The sequence below is a fragment of the Prosopis cineraria genome, unplaced genomic scaffold (assembly GCF_029017545.1).
Source record: "Prosopis cineraria cultivar Desert tree isolate PC_DT_omini unplaced genomic scaffold, ASM2901754v1 PC4, whole genome shotgun sequence".
Taxonomy (NCBI): domain Eukaryota; kingdom Viridiplantae; phylum Streptophyta; class Magnoliopsida; order Fabales; family Fabaceae; genus Prosopis; species Prosopis cineraria.
Genome location: NW_026555335.1, coordinates 33,996,837 through 34,015,769, shown reverse-complemented (window position 1 = coordinate 34,015,769; position 18,933 = coordinate 33,996,837). Strand labels below are relative to the sequence as shown.

General features: G+C 31.8%; 2 pseudogenes; one reads left to right on the top strand and one right to left on the bottom strand.

The window, feature by feature from the left end:
* The window catches only part of LOC129308712 (uncharacterized), a 79,377-nt pseudogene that overhangs the window by 48,955 nt on the left and 11,489 nt on the right, over window positions 1–18,933 (bottom strand).
* On the top strand, window positions 193–18,453 carry LOC129309429 (probable sulfate transporter 3.5; annotated as a pseudogene).

Sequence of the window (18,933 nt, the reverse complement as noted above, 5' to 3'; positions counted from 1 at the left end):
CATGATAGAAGAAAGCTTGTAGATTATTGAGGGCATAAGGGCTTTGAAAACCCTAGCTTCAAAAGCAACATTATTTCTTATCTCTTCATTAGTAATTTTAGTGACTAATATGTTCTAACAGGAGAAGTAAGACTTCCTCTCTCTATTTCTTTTGCTTTTATTTTTTTTTAGGTTTTATAGGAAGAAGGTACCATGGAGTTTGGGAATCTTTTTGTTACAGCATTAATTCCAGTCATAAAGGTACTTTTGCTAATTTCCAGTGGGACAGTTCTTGCACTAGATCGATTTGATGTATTGGGTGAAAATGCTAGGAAGTACTTGAATACTGTAAGTGCCATCCTTATGATTGCTATACTCATAAAACTAGCAACTACGTTGGTAAAAAAAATAGCAACTACAAGATAATGAAAAAATTGCATGTTTTCATAACAACTAACATAAGCTAAGTAGTTCTTTCTTTCACTCTTTTTCTAGATGATATATTTTGTCTTTACTCCAACTCTTACTCTTTGCAACATGGCCCATGCTGTAAATTTAAAAAGTCTACTTATGTTGTATGTTTGTTTTTTGCTACCTCTCCATTTGCATTTTCTTTTCCTTTAAATTCCTTCATAAGAAGAAATCTTACTGAATTGTTTTCATTCATTTCTTGTAGTTTGTTTTATGCTTTTGCTAATTACGTAGGTGGTTTCTGCCATTAAATATTCTTCTCACATTCATCATTGGGTCTGATCTTGGATGGCTACTAATTAAAATAACAAGGCCTCCTCGTCATTTACATGGTCTTGTGTTGGGATGCTGTGCAGTAGGCAAGTGCAATCAAACTCAGTAGCATATTTATAAATTTAAAAGTCCTTTTAATCAAACTTTCAAACTAAAGATGTCATATTGTTTCTAACTACTTCAATGGATATCAATAGGAAATATGGAAAACATACATCTCATTATCATTCCAGCTGTATGTAAGGAAAGAAGCAAATTGTTTGGAGATAAAGATATTTGTAAAAGAGATGCAATGACATATGCTTCTCTATCCTTAGCAGTAAGATACTTTATACTTAAAAAATAATTGGGAACATGTATGTTCAACCAAAGGACAAATTCAGAACCTATGAACCAATATGAAAATTTCTCATCTTTTTTATTTTTATTTTTCAAGTAGGAAGCGTTTTCATATGGACTTATGTCTATAGCCTTATCTGTAGATATTCATGTCAAAATTCTACTGTAAGCCAAGTTGATGTTTCCCAAATGAAGCAATTGTTTGTACCAAGAATTGATCCTGAGAACTCTTCAACAAGTTCCATAGGATTGTCAATCACTATGAATAACATCTTGCAAACAAATGACCAAGACAACGTTGTTGAAATTGAAATTGCAAGGCTTCAGGGAGTAGGAAATGTTGTTCTACATTCCTTTATTATAAAATACTTTTTTTCACTTTAGTTTAAATATTTATGTTTCCATTAGACTTTTACTATTGAAACCTAATATCAATAAGTAGAGCACATATTAATAATTAATATGTGATTTGTTCAAATTTTATTTAGCTTGTGACAAAACAGGAATGCTAAGAATGGAGTTCAATATGACTGCATGCATAAAATTCTTTTTACTAGTTTATACCTAAGTGATGAGTTAGAACATTATTTCCTTTGTTATTTTTCCTTTTATCTGCAATGTTACAAGCAGTATGACTTGGTAATTTGACCTTGCATTCTTTTAGAAAGTTCACAGGTAACAAAACTTGTAAAGATAATGAATTTGTTTAAAATGTTAGCAGAAAAAATCAATCTAAAGGCCCTGATAGCACTTGCAACAGTTGGAACAGTATGATAAAAGTTTTCTCTGAACACTATTTTTTGTTGTTTCTCTTCGTTAATTAATAGAGAATATATATAGGTACATACACTAATGCCTACACCCACACATAAACTCTAACATGATTGACACATTATTTGAAGAATATGCATATGATGCATAAACATCTCTAAAGTACAAAAATTGTACTAAAGGATCATCTTTATGTATCTAACTTATACAAACTATGGTGTAATCATTACTTTCAAGGAATGAGTGCAAGATATTTGACATGTTTATATATGAACCAAGTTAAAATTTTCTAAATATGATCATAGGAATCTTTTTCATAATATAATTTTTAGCCTATCACCAGTTATATTACACCAAAAATGGAAAAAGGAAAGTACTGGATGACCTAGGAAAGAAAAGAAATTTCCTTTCAAAAAGTCATTTTAATTAATAGGGTTATAGCTTACCAAGACTTTTTTTTAAGGATCCTTCCTAATCCCTTTTCTTATATAGGTGATTGGCACAATAATAGATACAATCCCTAGATTTCGAAACATATTAGTAGGTGAAAATGCTCCTCTTCATGTAATTGATGACACATTATCTATGCTAAGGTAAATAGAATGTATGTTCTAATTGGCTTTTAATCTTTCCTAATGAAAAAGATACATTAAAAAATTGCTTTATTTTGCTCGAAAATAATAATAGAACTTATTATAGTGCTCAAATATGTTTATTTTATTTTTACTTTTTTTTAGAAATGTAGTGATGCAGCTATTCCAATTTTAAGCTTGTTAGTTGGGGTATATATTGTAAAAGGTAACCTAAAACATGATCATCTTCCATTTTAGATTAATTTCATTTAAAATGAAAATAAACTAAACAATAAGTTAATGACAAATACTAGATTTTCTTCAGGCTTAAGAAGTTCAACCTTACAACATCAAATCATTATAGGGGTCATTGTTATTAGATATATTGCCTTACCAACCTTTGGCATAAGCGTTCTTAAACGCGCAATCCATATCAGCAAGATCCATCCTAATCCATTATATAAGTTTGCTTTGTTGCTTCATTATGCTCTTCCACCTGCAATAAACATAAGTAAGTTGATTAACCTACTCAAACACAATTTATGTTTCTACATAACTTCCAAAAATTCAATTTCATTAGCAATGTGCTATTCTTTAAGATCATAAACCATAGACTCCACATATCTAATTTCTATACTTTGCAACATGTTTATCTGTAGGCAGTCAAGAGATGTCGAGGATTAATAGCTAGCAACGAAACTTTTTTTTTCCTTTCAGTTGGAAAAAAGTTTGAACTGTTTCATGGCTTTTATTTAATTGAGACTATATACTTGTTTCCTTTATAACTTTTCCAGATACTATATGTCAGATATTTAGGGTTAGTGTGGATGAATGCTTAGTTCTCATGCTAGCAACAAATGTTTGTGCCTTGGCAGCGATTACTTTATGGTGTACATTTTTCATATGGCTTATATTGTAACCATTTGTGTTGGATGTCCTCTTTTTTATTGTTAGAGATTTCATATATCTATCATGAAAAAGAGAAAGTGAAAACTTAGAGCAACAAGAAGGAATATGTAGTAGAAACAGTAACACTAGAAAATAGCTATTTTACCCTAAAGTATGATTAGTACTTGCACTAAAATTGATCTATATTTAATTTATAATGTGATCGAATCTTGCAAACATTGATATATGCTTGTGCTAAAATACTTCTCACCAATATTATATTTGACATGCTATCAAGCAATTCTTCCAAGATGTAACGCCTGAATTGAGTCATGTCACTGCTTGTTGTCTGCAATAGTTTTTGCCTTTTAAGAATATTAAAAAAATGTAGCAAGAATTATGAAAATTATTGCCATACTTCATTAAAACCGTTGCCTTTGCTATGAAAATATGCTATGATTATTATCTAACTATAAGCAGTAGCCTTAAAATGTTGTTTAAAATTATTGCAAAACACACACACACACACACACAGAGTACAATTAATAATTGTTACTTTAGAAAATATCAGTTTTTCTCCTTTCATGCATACCTGAGTTCTTTGCTCTTCAGACCTTCATTTGATCCAATAAAGACAAACCCTTTTAAAATGATATTAAAATAGCTCATAGTAGTTTGCTACCACATGACATGAATGAATAATGCACAATTTTTCTAAATTTTCAAACTCTTTCCAAAAAATTTAATGCACAAGTAGTGTTCTCATTTTAAACTGTACTATAATATATATCAACAAACTTCATGCAGCCAGCAGATTCAATTTACTCATTTAGTTATCACCAACCCAAAAAATGTAAAGGTCATAGTAGACAATCTAGATGAGAAAAGTAGTAGAAAAGTAATCACTTGGATCAATTAACCATCCCAATGTTAGCATGCATATTTAAAACAGGCCATGAATATCCTATTAAACCTCTTGCTCCTATCATATAGCAGCAAAAAAATCCCTAATGTGGAATAAAATGAAGTTATATATGAATATAAAGACAAAAGTGATCGATTAAAAATAGATAAATTTAAGTAAGATAATTGCCAAGTACTCTATAAGCTGAGTTGTCAATATTATCTTTGATACAATATTTACTCAGCTTGTCCCATTATAAAATGAGCTAGCATCATCACCCGATATGTATGCCAGTCATCTTCTGTTATGATGTAAGTTAACTAGCCCACTAACATCCTTAGCCATTACTAGTGTCACATTGTTTCTAGGGGGTAGAGAGTATATAATAGGGCAATCAAGACAAGTGCCTTGAGAATCTAGTGCATAGCATATGAAAATGTAAGTAAGCTAAACAAGTCTGTCAAAATAATTCTGACCTACCATTTTTTTTCTTCTTTTCTTTTCTATTTTTAGGAGTGTTAGATTAATTTCATAAAGATATAGAAGAATTAAGCTTGATTGATGTATAATTAGGACATGCAGATTTCTATTAATTTTATATATAAGGAAGCTAATTATCATGCCCACCTATTAGCTCAAGTTAATTTCTCATAGACTTAGTCTAGATTTTTGGCCTTTTGATCAATCTCTACTGTTATCTTGGAGAAAACCAACCCTTGAAAAGAATCAAAAACATTTTATTAATCTAAGACAAGGAAAAAGATACAAAAGGATCAATTTATATATAGCCCATAAACCAAAAACAAAAAAGGCCCACACATACACAATACACCACAACACACACAATAACTTCTCACACACCCCCTTCAAGTTCAGACCCATACAAATTTGTAGGTTCCTAACTTGTACAAAATTCTTTCATAATCATCTGGACTAAGAGCTTTTAGTAAACACATTAGCAAGTTGTTCTGTTGTCCTAACATGCTTTAGACTAATAACATCTTACTGTAATTTCTCTCTAACAAAATGACAATCAATTTCTATGTGCTTTGCTCTTTAGTGAAATACTGGATTATTAGCAATATGTATCACAACCTTGCTATCACAAAAGACTTGTATAGGTTCCACTTCATGCAAACTAAGGTCTTTCAACATTCTAGTAACCCAAACAAATTCTACCACAACAGATGCAAATGCACGATATTCTACTTCTGCTGAAGATCTTGAGATTGTGCTTTGCTTCTTTGTTTTCCAGCAAACTAAGGATCCTACAAACTTGACAACACAACCAGTCATAAATCATTTTGTATTTCCATAAGTTCCCTAATCAGAATCTACAAAACACTCTAATGCATTCCCTTTTGGAGCTGACAACAACATACGTAGTCCTGGATGCTTCTTAAGATATTTCACAACTCTCACAGCTGCTTCCATATGAGACTTTCTTGGTGCACTCATAAATTGGCTCAGATTCTACACAACAAAGCTCAAATCAAGACAGGTAGTTGTACGATAAAATAACCTAGCCATTAGTCTTTTATATGAAGCTAGATTTTTTAGAAATGAATTTTCCTTTTTCTTTTATTCTGGTTTACACCATTTTAGTTGACCTATTCTTTGCATCTTTCTCTAATCAGTAACTCTTCCTTCTGCTAAGAGACGAACATTTTATTCCATTGGGATACTAAGAGGCCTTATACCACTTAATCCTATATCTGAAATCAAATCTAAAGTATACTTTCTCTGTGTTAAAACAATCCCTTTTTCAAATATGGCCAACTCTATCCCCAAAAATATTTCAAATTGCCTAAGTCTTTAATTTTAAATTTCTAATGCAAATGCTATTTGATGGGATTTATACTGTGAATATTATTCCCAGTTACAAGAAAATCATCAACATAGGCAAGGATAAGAGTAATTTCAGTCTTATTTTGCTTAATAAAAAGAGAATAATCGTACTTGGTTTGCCTAAACCCCCCTTGGATCAAAATATCAATAAGCTTGGCATTCTACTACCTTAAAGCTTGCTTCAAACCATATAGAGATTTGGTAAATTTGGCGACCTTATTAGGATCAACTTGATTAGATCCCTAAGGAATTTTCATATAAACTTCTTCATGTAAATCTCCTTGTAAAATAGCGTTATTCACATCCATTTGAAATAAAGGCCAAGCATGCATAGTAGCAAGAGCAAGAATAGTCCTCATAGTAACCATTTTAACTACAGGAGAAAAGTTTCAAAATAATCAATTCCCTCTTGTTGATTATATTCTTTTGCTACAAGTCTAGCTTTATACCTTTCTAAACTCCCATCTACCTTGTATTTGTTTTTAAACACCCACATATATCCTATAAGCCTCTTTCCTTTAGGTAGGTCTACAATTATCCAAGTTTATTATCTTCTAATGCCTTTATTTCATTTCTCATAGCATCTATCCATTTTTTTTATTTTTAACAGCCTCCTCAAAACTAGAAGATTCAAGAAAATCATCATCAAGATGCAACAAGTAATATTTATATTCTGATGAAATGTTAGCATAAGATATAATGATGCATAGGATATTTAGATCTTACCCTTTTACCTTTGCAGCTTGAGTCTGCATGACAAGTGTAATCGTTAAGCCATGATGGAAGTTTCCTAACTCGTCTTGAAGGTAGTGGCTGAAAGGTGTTTTCTATGTCAACTTGAGTAGGATTACCTTCCTCTTCTTCATATTGAGGCAAGTCAATTTGCATTTAATCTGGCTCAGGATATTTTGGGTGCAAATCAAATTGCACATGATCCTACTTAGGATGTTTTGGCGGTATAGGTAGATCATGGAAAGAATTGTGGTCTCTAATGATCAAGGGTGAATCATGCTCATACAAGAAAGGATCGCTTTCATTGGAAGGTGTAGAAGTACTGTGAGAGGTAAAATATTTGTCGCGAAAAGGAAATTTGTTTTCTAAAAAGGTCATATGTCGGGTTACAAATTTTTTTTTATTTTAAGATGATATAAAATGAAGCCTTTTTTATTAGGAGGATAACCCAAAAAAATACATGGTTCAGACCTAGCCATGAACTTATCAGAAGAATTTAAAACAATAGTAAAAGCCAAACAACCAAAAATTTAAAAAAAAAGACAAATCTAGTAACTTGTTATATAAGATCTTATAAGGAGTTTTATAGTGGCTCAGGAGCCAAGGGGAAAAAGAGAGAACATTCTCACTTTAATAAAAAACTTGTATTATTCTTTTGTGATTTTGAATACAATAGAATGAGGGCTATTTATACTAGTCTTAAGTAGGCAAAAAATTAATGCAAATAGAGAGGTTATGGAATAACTTAATTCCAAATTGAGGGGGTTATAGGATTTAAAAGTACTTAAAAGCACTTATTGGGAGCTTATGAAAGTTACAAATACTTATTATAATTTATGGATAGAAAAGTTATGAAAATAATAGGGGTTATGGAGATAAAACATCGATTCCATCCCATATAGCTTAAACTCTTTGAAGGAATTCTATTAATTAAGAAGGTAGTAGTCTAAATGCTTTCTCCCCAGAATCTTATAGGAACATTTGAGTGAAAAATTAAACTTCTAGCGATTTCAAGTAAATGCCTATGTTTTCTCTCAATCACCCTATTTTGTTGAAGGTATAAGGATAGGAAGTTTCATGAAGAATACCCTTAATGCTAAACATATTGTTAACTTTTGAATTAATGAACTCAAGACCATTATCACTCCTAATTTTTTTAATGCAAGTAGAAAATTGGGTATGAACATAAGAAATAAAATTTCTTAAGCAATGTACAGCTTCATTCTTATGTTTCATCATGTACAACTAGGTACAATGAGAAAAATCATCAACCATAGTAAGTAAATATCTATGATCATTATATGTTGGTTGCTTCTATGGTCCCCAAACATCTATATGCACTAACTCAAAACAACATGAAGTTTTTGATGTACTTGAAGAAAAAGGAAGTCTAGTTTGCTTAGCTCTAATGCAAACTTCACATTTATTTTGATTATCATGCCTAATGTCCTGCTTTAAGAAATCTAAATGCCTAAGAACTTTTAAAGGGGCATGCCCAAGCCTATTATGCCATAAAGTAGACTTCTATTCATTATTGGAAAGAGTTTCCTTTGTAGTCATAATACAATTCAGATTTATGTCTTTGCCAATCAAATATAGCCCTTTGTCCATTTTACCAATCTTTCGGGAGCTTCCAGTTGAGATCTCCTACAAAGTACAAAATTATGGATAAAAGGAGACTATATACCTAGCACTCTTAGTTAATTTAGACACAAAGATGAGATTAAAATAACACTGTGGCACATAATAAACATAATCTAAAACAACATTATTAAGCAATTTTATAGAACCAATATGTGTAACAGATATTTTATCTCCATTAGGCATCTTAATCTTCCTCAAAGGTCCAACATAAGGCTTAGCAAAATCAAGCATGTTAAGACTACCCATGACATGGCAAGTTGCCTCGGAGTCTAGAATCCAATTAGAATTATAAATAGAACAAGGGATGACATTAAGCAAACTTGACACACGTTCTTCTATGTAATCAATTATCCCAATAGCAACATCAGGAGTGTCTTTCTTCAGTAATTGAATGATGCCATCATATTGTTCCTTGGTCAGAGGAGGATGATTTGTGCTTGAATGATCTCCTTCAATCTGATTATCATGTTTGATGCGACCTCTGTAGTTAATGGAGTTGAGAATAAAGGTCAAGCTTAATGGGCCACCTATTTAAGTCTATTTTTATAAAGGTTCGAGCTTAAAAATATCAATTTTTAAGAGAAACTGAGCTTTGAAGCCCAGCCTTAATAGGCCTTAGAAAAACGGGCTCAAGGTCAAATGGCCCTTTTAAGCCCTTTTTCATCTTAAATCTAAAAAAATAAAATATTTTTATCTTTTAAATTGAATTTGAACTTTAAAATATATGTTTATACTTTAAGATTTGATTTTTTATTATTTATTTTTAATTTTTTTAATATTATAATTTGTTTTTTTAGAAATATATGAAATGTTATGATTGAAATTTTAAATTTTTTTAAAAAATAAAAAATGATAATAAAAGGCTTATAGGCCCAACCCTGAGCCCTTTGAATAAAGGTTGGGCTTCAGAAATTAGTCTATTTTTGAAAAATTAGGCTTCCCGCCTATTTCCCACCTCTAGTAATCAACTGAGAATCCAATAAGGCGATTATAATTTTCTCACTTGTGGCCTTTCCTTTTGCAATGAGTGCACTCATCTTGAGTACGCCCTTTGCCTCTTCCTCCTCTACCTTGTCGTCTACCTCTCATGGTCATGGTAGTAGGTTCGAGAGGAGTGCTTTGTCCTAGTAAGGAATGGCTGAGTCCTTATTGGTCTTCTTCTTGCGTTATCATAGAATAAGCGTGATTTATAAAAGATAAAGGACTCGTAAGAAGAATTTGAGAATGAATCGCATGGTAATCATCATTGAGCCCAATCAAAAACAAATAATCATTGTTTATCCATAATCTAAATGTATTCCTTTGAAGTAGCACATTGACAGGAAGGAAGTGGTACGAGAATTGCATATTCATCCCACAATTCTTTTAGACGAGTATAATAGCTTGAAACATTGAGTGATCCTTGGATACAAGTTGACAAGGCTCAATGAAGGGAAAAAATTTGCATACCATCAGTTTTGTGAAATCTCTCCTCCAGATCCTTCCAAATAAGATGTGCACCGTCGGAGAAAACTATTCCAATCGCAATTTGTTTGTCCATTAAATCGAGAAGCCAAGAGATCACAATCGCATTGCATTGACCCCATTGATCACAAAATTTAACATCTTGAGCCTCTCGAGTACAAGAACCATTGATAAAACCTAATTTGTTTTTCCCAAGTATCGCTAATTAGAATGCATAACTCTAGATCTTGTAGTTGTCGGAACCTATGAGAACTTGCTGGACAATATTCTATATCGGTGTATCTAAAGGATGAAGATAAAGAGGGTGAGTAAAGTCAATGGTAAGGGGCTTCGATTGATCTGCCATGGTTGGTTTCAAAAAAAGTGGTGAAAAGGAGAAAGATGCGAGCAAGAATGTTGATGTGGTTAGGATTTCTTTTATAAGAATGAAACAATGAAGGAAGTCTTAAAATCTAATCAAAGTGTTGCTCGTGGGAATTTAACATCCATGAAAGCTTCTATGGCAAGGAAGATGATCATCGATGCACATTTCCTTATTAAAACGGCATCATTCTTTCATCCTTTCTTGATGAAGGCGATGTCGTTCTTGAAGTTCTGTTAATGATCTTAGAATGATTTCATGACTTGGGGAAGAAACAGATGGGCTTTGATACCATGTTATCTTGGAGAAAACCAACCCTTGAAAAGAATCAAAAACATTTTATTAATATGAGACAAAGCAAAAGATACAAAAGGATTGGTTTATATACAGCTCATAAACCGAAAACAAAAAAGGCCCACACATACACAATACACCACAACACACACTATAACTTCTCACATTAACCTTTATGTTTGGAGGAGGTGTATGATGAAAAAAAGCATGCTTATTGTATTTTTTAAAAAAAATTAATTTTTTAATCCTTCAATTTTTAAAAATCTATTTAGTTTTTTGTTCAGTTTACCAAAAGGACTTTTGAATGAATTTTAGATTCAGATGTTATTTGGTTTTTCATCTTTTTTAAGAAGTCCATTTAAAAAATCCTTTCCAAATGTGGTTGAATATAGTTTTAACCAACTTAAAATGATGAAACTTTTAAAAAGTAGATTTAGAAATGCGTTTAATACAGCCTTGTTATTGAGAAAGAATGCGTTTAATACAGCCTACGAGGCTATGACCTAATATGCTCCTAAACATAATCCAGAGACGTACTAATTTTTCTAAGATTCCGGTTAAATAAGGATACGATCAGAGATCTCCACCTTATCCTAATAACCTTCATATATATATAATCAGATCGTGTGTGTGGGGAAATCGAAAACGCGTAAGAATTAATTAATACAGAATATCAGACTTAATTATTTTCCTTTTTTATCGCTTGGATTGAAGAAATCAGCCTGCATTTTTTAATTAATAACCTAATAATAAGAAGATTAAATAAGAGATTGTGAAATTTTTTATAAACAAAGATATCATAAAATCTAAACTTTAATTAAATAATAAAGAATTTTTATTATTGTAATCAAAGGCAAAATTTCCGTCGACAAAAAAAAGTAATCAAAGGCAAAATAATTTATGCTTTTAGTAAAATTTCTAAAAAATCAATTTTATAAAATTCAGTTACTTTATAAAATAACTTTTACAAGAAAAAAGACTATCTAAAAGGCTTTTTGTTTCTGAGTTTTTAAACAAATGGACCTATATCTTATCAAGAGTTCCTATATTCAAATTTTCATTTATACAATTTATGTTGTTAACTTTTATATTTTTTAATTGAATTTGTTAATTTATAGATCAGGTTATATATTTTTATTTTTTTAAAAAAATAGCAAAACGAGAAATAAAAAACTTCAAACCGACGTCAGATTATTATTATACGAATGACGAGGCTTGGAGATAGAGGTAAATTTGGATGGATGTTATCACAAAAATGCTAAGGACACCTAGGATGTGGATTAAGATTTATATTGGATATTGTAAAGAAGTCAACAGTTCAATGCTCTGGCTAAAACGAAAAACAAATTTAAAAGATTTTCTTCCTGAAATGTAAGTGATATGGGAATATAAAAATTATTCAATTAATTAAATAACTAGCCGAAAACTATAAGCAGTTAGTTAACCCCTGTTCTCTATACAGCGAAGTTCTACTCATCAGTCAGTGTTTCTGTGAATCCTTCAGGCCGGCGACTTCATGGATTCCATCCAAAACAATTCAATGACCCCCAACAAAGCCGTCGCCACGGAAGTTGACGGCCGCCGCTCCGTGAACTTCCCGTTGGCGCCAAGGGGCTTTAAGAAGAAAATGAAGTCGGCGGTAAAAGAAACGTTGTTCCCAGACGACCCTTTCAGGCAGTTCAGGAGCGGAGGCACGGCGAGAGATAGATTTGTGAATGGAGTACGGTACTTCATTCCGATGTTCGAATGGCTTTCCACTTACAGTCTCCGATTGTTCTGGTCGGACCTCCTCGCCGGCTTCACCATCACCAGCCTCGCAATCCCTCAAGGCATTAGCTACGCTAAACTCGCCGGCATTCCCCCCATCATTGGCCTCTGTAAGTTCTTCTTCTTCTTCTTCTGCGAATAGAGTGATTGTGTGCGTAATCGTATATATGAAATCAGATTGCAGTTTTGTGCCGCTGCTAGTGTATGCCGTGTTCGGGAGTTCAAGACACATGGCGGTGGGGACGATAGCGGCGGCGTCGCTACTTATAAACCAAAGTATTTCGAGCGTCGTGAAGCTGGAGGACGACCCTGTGCTGTTTCTTCATTTGGTTTTCACGACCGCCTTCGTCACCGGCGTATTTCAGGCTGCTTTAGGTATTCTACGGTGAGATTCTCAACCCATAATCTCACAGACCTATAGTAATTAATTAATTATATTCTAAACAGTACCATTTTTAATACAATTTTTAATTTTAATCTGGAATTCTGATCAAATTCATAAAAAAATTATTTAAAAAAACCCCCCACTAAGAAAGCAGGTCTGATATTGGAATACTTGTAAAATTTTCTTCCTTTCTCTGTCCGCATGTTTATCTATGTGCTAAAGAGATATTTGTATCTACTAAATGAGGAATTTTTGCCTGGACAAACAGTATCGCCTTATTCACGCTCAATCCAATAAATTATCCTAATTTAATTAAATAAAATCTTATGTGTTATTATTTTTAATAAATTTAATTTTGTAATAATGTCTATTTATTATTTTGAATTAAATTTACAGGCTAGGGATATTGGTGGATTTCTTTTCGCATTCGACGATAATGGGGTTCATGGGAAGGGCAGCCGTAATGCTATGTCTGCAACAACTTAAGGGTATATTTGGAATGAAACATTTCACTAACCACACAAGTATCGTCTCCGTGCTCAAGTCTATCGTGGCCAATACACATGAGGTTCAGCATTTAACTTGATCATATTATATATATATATATATATATATTGACCAATAGCAAATTTTATATATTATCTAACTATATTATATTGTTCTCGATGGGAAACAAATTAAGTTTTATTTGTAACATTTTAATATTTTTCTTAAAACAGATAAGGTGGGAGCCCACAGTCATGGGTGTCATCTTCGTTGCTTTTTTGATGTTCAAGTATGTGGTAAGTGATCCCTCTTTTCTCTGAACTTGTATAGTTATATGAATTAAAAAAATAATTTATTTTGTAATATTTAATTTCGCTCATGTTTCTGTTTTTCAACATCTATTTTTGCCCTTACCAAGCACAGATCAACCATAAAAGCCGCTAAAACATAATGAGTTGAGTTAGTAAAAATGAAGCTCCTTTAAATACGAGCTGTTTTGATTTAATTCGTGGATTTGCATGGCAAAAGGATAGGTATAGTTAACAGATAAGTTTTGTGTGTGTGTGTGTGTGTGTGGAAAGGGTAAATAAAGGACATGCACAAAGTACAGTGGACGTACATATTGAGGGTGTGGTGTGGCTATTGCCGGGTTCATGTTATATTGTTGGCGGGTTGGACTGTTAACATGCTAGCCCACTTCTGGCAGCTCGGTTTGGTAAAATATTAACCCGTCGCGAAGTCAACCCTCACCCACTAACTCACGGGTTAGCTCGTGTTATTAGCTCTAAATTTTGATTGATGAGTTTCTTTTTTTTTTTTTAAGTCAACTTTGCCTTCACTTTTTGTGTTACAAATTGTTGTTTTTGGGATCTATATATAATTTCCAGAAGAAGAAAAATAAGAAGCTCTTTTGGGTGGCAGCTATAGCTCCAATAATAACAGTGATCGTTGGAGCTATTTTCACCTACCTTGTCAAAGGCCAAAATCATGGAATTCAAATTGTGAGTTAATCTATTACTTATCCAGTTATTTACTCCCTTTCATTTTTTTTTGTTTTGAAAAGTCCAATTAATTCAAAGAGATTTAGTGCTTTTAGGATTTCATTTAGTCAGCTTAAACCATAGTTTGTAGGCTTAAAAGTTAGTTAGAGATAAAAAAAAAAAATGTTTGCGTAAGAGTAGTTGGGAAATGATCATTTCGTTTTTTTCAAGCTATAATTAAGCCAAGTGCTAGATTTTGAAAATTTGACATTAGTCAAGTTGAAATCCAACCATTAGCAATATTTAATGCATTTTAAATTTATGAGTAAAATACACCAACCTCTCTTCTATTTTTAAAACTTTATAAACCTTCCTTAAAATTAAAATTTACATAACACATACCTCCCCTTTATTTTAAAGATTCCATTTCCTTTCGTTCAATGAATAATTAACTGTTAAATCATATATTTTGAACTAAAATGCCCCTGTTTAAAACACATTTTGTGTAAGAGTGATATTTAAGTTTTCAAATAATAATTATAAGTTAAGAAAATAATATTAAATACAAAAAAATTATTTATATAGTATATAAGTTTAATATTTATTTATATAAACTTATTTATATAATAATTTTTTAAATTTTAAATATATAAGACAAAAAAATATTTCAGGCATATATCAATAAAAATTCTATCATTTCCTGACAAAAAAGAGAATTAACAATTTAATATAACAAGAGACAAATTAATTAATATAATTAATATTCATTTTTTTATTTTAATATTTTGTAAAATGTTGATGAAAATATGACTATAATATTCTTTAAAATTGGAGGACAGAGAATACATTAGATTATGAGGGCATGTTAATAATTTTAAATTTTTTTCAAAAATTTTAATTAATATAACAAAGTATTTTAGAATCTTAAACAAAATATTCCTAATGGTGCCAAGAAATAGACTAAAATGTATGTCCAGAGGGGAAGTCTCTGTAATTTTGATAAACTTAAAGGGATATCATTGTTTTTTATTCTAAATTTATTGACTAAAATATTTATTATTTCACATTTCCTTTGGAAGTTTGATATTTTTATTATTTATAAATTTAAAATTATTATTATTTTATATATATATTTTCTTTAAATACATCTCATTAAGTTTTTAGTATCTAAAAATATTTTTTATGTTAATACATTAACTCTTTTATTTGTTTAATTTTAATTTTAATATTTTTCTTAAATTTATCTAATTGCATACTTATATATGCGTGTGAGAGAGGCATACAACCCATGTCATTTTTAGTTTTTTTTTTTTACCAACCCTGCTTTTTACTTATGTCATCCAAATAAGTTTGAGTTTGTCAAATTAACTTTTTATAAGAAAATATTCAAACATAGGTCACATTATCATAACGGACTTTTAACTTATCTTTAATTTGCAAATTGTAGTTTATGTAAAATGTGGTTCTACAAACGTTAATACAAATAAGCTTTTAATTGGGTTTGGTTCGGTTTAGTTGCACAAATAAACCTAATATGTGATATTTAAGAGGGAGTAATTAATTTCACTTCACCAAGACATATTCTCATCCCTTTAAAAAAAAAAAGAATTTTAAGATCAAATCCTATATGATTTGAAGGGGGCAAAAATTGTGTGCGCGATTCATGTGCATGACTTGTGCGATTCATATGAGATACATGTAAGTGGTACTCCTTTCTTGTGAAGAAGAAGGGTTAGAGATAGTTTTAAAAAAAAAAAATCACTTCTTCTCTTCTTTCTCTTGGCATCAGAATTCACACATATATTCATGTACTTATCTTTTAGGTAGGACACTTGGATAGAGGCCTAAATCCTTTATCCATCCGTTTATTAAACTTCGATCCTAAATATCTACCGGCAGTCCTAAAAGCTGGCATTATCACAGGCATTTTGTCATTGGCGGTAAGAATAATTCATTTCTAATTCATCAGTAACATTATTTCAATATATATATATATATATATTTTAATTTTCTTTATGAATTTGTAGGAAGGGATAGCAATAGGAAGAAGCTTTGCGGTGGCCGAAAATACCCCTCATGATGGGAACAAGGAGATGATCGCATTTGGTTTCATGAATCTCTTAGGCTCCTTTACTTCATGCTACTTGACCAGTGGTAAGTACATATACATAAATACATATATCTATATCTATAATTAATTAGTTAATGAATGGATATATATATATATATATATATATTTTATTTTATTTTTCAGGGCCATTTTCGAAAAGTGCGGTGAATTACAACGCAGGGTGCAAGACAGCGATGTCGAACATAGTACAAGCAGCGTTGATGGCGATGACACTCATATTTCTGGCTCCTTTGTTTGGATACACTCCTCTGGTGGCCTTGTCCGCCATCATCATGTCTGCTATGTTGGGACTCATTGACTATCAAGAGGCCATCCATCTCTTCAAGGTTGACAAGTTTGACTTTCTCATTTGCATCTCTTGCTTCTTAGGAGTCATCTTCATCAGCTTGGACATCGGTCTCTTCTTATCTGTGAGTTTATTTGTATTCCCCACATTTTAACTTTTACATCTTATCTACAGCTGCTTCTTCTTTTGGCGAGCTCTTCTTATCTGTGAGTTTATTTGCATTCCCCACATTTTAACTTAACTTTTACATCTTATCTATAGCTTCTTTTTTTTTTTTTTGCGAGCTCCTATATATAGCTTGTTAATATAGAATGACTTATAATTTTAATTTTGCTATATTGGGCTAGATGAATTATATATGTACATGCATACATTTATAGCATATTAGTCCTAATCCAGAAAATGGAGAGGGAAAGGAAGAAGAGAAAAGGAAAGAGGACGAAAATTAGCATATAAAGAGAGAGAATTAGATAACAGGGAAAAAACTGGAAGAGAAGACAATTTAATATATATATATATATATATACATACATACATATATACATACATACATGTGCGCGCACGCATTTATATAGGCTAATTAACATGTGTGTGTGTGTGTAAATTATAAAGCAGCTGATCTGCATGCTTCTTTGATCTTGGAAAAATTCACCCCTAGGTTTTGAATATTTGCCCCCACTGCTTTTATAATTTTAAACCCCTCAAATCATTTTCATTTTCAATTTTTTTTTTTACAATTTTTACACTATACAATTCATACTCTCAGTCTTGCATTCACCACTATTTGTAACTTCTTAGTCCTAACCTGGTTTAGGTGCCTGTACTGTCACGGGTCCAAACTCTGCCTAACCTATGAACATATCGCTAATGATATAATAAATAATGATTATCTAATATATATATATATATATATTCATATATAAATGATACTTTTTATATATAACTTTATATATTTAAAGTTCTTATTTCTAATTAAACCAATATTTTTTATTGATAACAAATTCTTGTTATTAATATTATTAACACATTAAAATGTATATGCTTTGATATATTAAGTATATAAGTCTTATTATATAAAACTGATCAAACGTGTGGTTGTGCGTGTGTGAGAAGATTGGACTTGGTGTGGCGAGGGCATTGCTGTACGTGGCCAGACCAAACTCATGCAGGCTTGGAAAGATACCAAACTCGACTTTGTACAGAGACGTTGAGCATTATCCAAGTTCCACCATAATCTCAGGTGTTCTCATTATTCAACTGAGTTCTCCTATCTACTTTGCAAACTCTTCCTACATCAAACACAGGTACGTAATACTTCGTTTTGCGCTCTATTCCTTCTGTATATATATCATGACAATTCAAGTAAGTAACCTTTTTTTTATAAATTTAAAAACTATGGAATAGGATCATGAGGTATGTTCAATGCGATGAGAGTTCTAGTACCGGGAAAACTGTAGAGCATATCATGCTTGATTTATCAGGTTTGTATAGCATGTTTCCCATGAAGTTTTCTACATACATATTTTTTTTTTATTTTCTCTCATGCATTCTCTTATCAATACATTAAGCAAAAATAATTAATTATTTATATATGGGCAGTAGTGACCTCCATTGATGTAACTGCTATCGAAGGATTATTGGAGTTACATAAAATCCTGGAGAAAAATGGAAAGAAGGTACACCATTGAATTACAGTAGTTAATAGCTTTACTAGTCAAAATTTAGACAGAAGACATATTAGAGGTTTTGGAGAAGCTGGTAGCTTCCAAGTTTGTAGATGAGGTTGGGAAGGAGTCCTTCTTTTTGTGTGTGGATGATGCTATGGCGGCAAGTCAATTTAAGTCAACTTCACCTTCTTCGTGCATTGATGACAGATAATGCTTGAGAAATTATCAGATCAGTTCAATCAACTATAGCCAGCTTGTCTATACGTAACACAAAACGTGTTGCCGCAATTAAGCTTGGGATCTCTCCGCTTAAAATCAATGCCATAATTTTGGTATGCGTTTGAAGAATATATATATATATATATATATATAAACAATCTAATGACAAATACTGAATTTTCTTAAGGTTTGAGTTGGGGTGTTCGAGGTTGTAGCCATCTCAATTAGCCAATACTTGTCCTAATCATGTCAGGATGGATATATCCTGGCCTTAGGAAAATTGGAATGGGACATTTGTTGGATGGGACAGAAAAAAGGCAGGAATAGGATGAAACTCGGGATCACCTTTAGTAAGGCTGGGAATACGGGCGGGCTCGACCCTTATGGGCTTGGCCCTTAAGGGCCTGAACCCTAAAGCTCGGTTCCCTAGTTTGAACTCCATTTCTCAAGCCTGGCCCTTATGTGAAGAGCT